This window comes from Neoarius graeffei, chromosome 9 (assembly GCF_027579695.1).
Source record: "Neoarius graeffei isolate fNeoGra1 chromosome 9, fNeoGra1.pri, whole genome shotgun sequence".
In the NCBI taxonomy this organism is placed as follows: Eukaryota; Metazoa; Chordata; class Actinopteri; order Siluriformes; family Ariidae; genus Neoarius; species Neoarius graeffei.
The window spans coordinates 88,421,179-88,423,755 of NC_083577.1; positions in this window are offsets into that span (position 1 = coordinate 88,421,179).

Below are 2,577 nucleotides of genomic sequence, written 5' to 3' on the forward strand. Positions count from 1 at the left end.
GATGCACCACGACAGAACACCTGCTGCACCATCTACCTGCCTGCCTACACACACTTCCGGTTTCAATCAGCTGAACATCTGAGCGCGTTTATTAAAATCCACCACTTTTTATTTTTAAAATAATTTCTCATTATTATTGTTATTTATTTCACTTCCTGTTCTCACGTTTCCAGTAGCTATCAACAGTTATTTCCTCTCTTGTGTATGAGTTTCTGAAGAACCATGGGGGAAAGAAATAACTCACACTATAATAATAATAATAATTACCTACTCACCAAAGCACATGCTGTATTTATTAATGAATTAATTATCTATCCAATGTTCTTTTTTTCTTTCTGTAGGAACTGTTCTGTTCCTTCTGTGGCCACTAGAGGGCAGTCAGAGAATTTACTACAGACTACTTTCTCTGTGTGTGTGTGTGTGTGTGTGTGAGACTCAGAGCTCCTCAGTGACTTGGGGTTTGATTCACTACATTTCACAAACACACTCAGAAATAAATCTTCTGCTGAACTCGCCTCAGTTTACAACTTTATAAAAATCGATACAGGCCAGTATCATCCACTATATAATAATAATAATAATAATCATCCAGGGGCGGCACGGTGGTGTAGTGGTTAGCGCTGTCGCCTCACAGCAAGAAGGTCCGGGTTCGAGCCCCGGGGCCGGCGAGGGCCTTTCTGTGTGGAGTTTGCATGTTCTCCCCGTGTCCACGTGGGTTTCCTCCGGGTGCTCCGGTTTCCCCCACAGTCCAAAGACATGCAGGTTAGGTTAACTGGTGACTCTAAATTGAGCGTAGGTGTGAATGTGAGTGTGAATGGTTGTCTGTGTCTATGTGTCAGCCCTGTGATGACCTGGCGACTTGTCCAGGGTGTACCCCGCCTTTCGCCCGTAGTCAGCTGGGATAGGCTCCAGCTTGCCTGCGACCCTGTAGGACAGGATAAAGCGGCTACAGATAATGAGATGAGATGAGATAATAATCAACTTGGGTGATGCCTGTGCTCCCAGCTGTGGACTGCAGTGAGCCTGTTGCTCATTTTACATTGTGGTTGTCCAGCGCTCTGTGCTTTAGTGCTTGGCGTGATGTTCCGAGCGATGTTCCTCGGTGGCATCGCAGTGGCTGTGCAGGCGGTTTGGGACACACCAGCGCTCTACATGGCGGAGCTTCTCTGTTCGCTGTGTGGATCCATGGCGTGATGTTCAAGCGATGTTGTTGACGGGTCACGGCAGCGGTGCTGGAGATGTAGGACTCGTTTTCATGCGCCTTTTGGTGGGACTGTGGCTGCTACACCACGGGAATTACATCCTGACCCCTACTTGGTGGACTTTTTACATTTTATTTTTTTATTTTTTATTATTATTATTATTATCTCATCTCATTATCTCTAGCCGCTTTATCTTGTTCTACAGGGTCGCAGGCAAGCTGGAGCCTATCCCAGCTGACTACGGGCGAAAGGCGGGGTACACCCTGGACAAGTCGCCAGGTTATCACAGGGCTGATACATAGACACAGACAACCATTCACACTCACATTCACACCTACGCTCAATTTAGAGTCACCAGTTAACCTAACCTGCATGTCTTTGGACTGTGGGGGAAACCGGAGCACCCAGAGGAAACCCATGCGGACACGGGGAGAACATGCAAACTCCACACAGAAAGGCCCTCGCCGGCCACGGGGCTCGAACCCGGACCTTCTTGCTGTGAGGCGACAGCGCTAACCACTGCACCACCGTGCCGCCTACTATTATTATTATTATTATTTATTATTATTATTTTTTTATTATTTATTTTTTCCCTTGTCTATAATTGTAAAGCGTCCTTGGGTTTCTTGAAAGGCGCTATATAAATTTAACTTATTATTATTATTATTATTATTATTAACTACATCATCACCACCATCATCAGTCTATCTATTGCCATCCTCATTGTTGAGGGTCAGCAATCCAGGAAGCTATCAACTAGCTTCTGTGAATTCTCTTGGGTTGATTATAGTACACCAGAAGGACCCAAACCCTCATCTGGTGGTGGGTACAAAATACACACCTCTGATGGGCAATTTAGGATAGCCAATCAACCTAATCTGCATGTCTTTGGACTGTCGGAGGAAACCAGAGCACCCAGAGGAAACCCACTCAGACATGGCAAGAACATGCAAACTACACACAAAAAGTCAGCCACTGGGCTTGAACTCAGAACCTTCTTGCCACCACCATGTCACCCTAGTATCATCATCCACTATATAATCAACTTCAACTACATCATCATCATCGTCATCGCCGGTCAAGCTGAATACCTTCTGGAATTGTCCTCGGTGACCAGTGGAAACAACTTACTGGCAACAGTAAGGTTTGTCTAAGTTCATCAACTCAAATCAGTCAGAGTGATAAAGGAATCGTTGCCCCATCCTACCCATCCTACCTGTATTCTTGCACAAGTTCAAAAGATCTTTGTGGACTTGGGAACACTCATTCTCTGAGAACGAGCCATTATGACCGGTATCAAAATCCACATACTCCAGCTAAACACTGAAGGGCTCACCAGAGCAAAACGCAACCTTATATGCTATCTGGCTGAAGA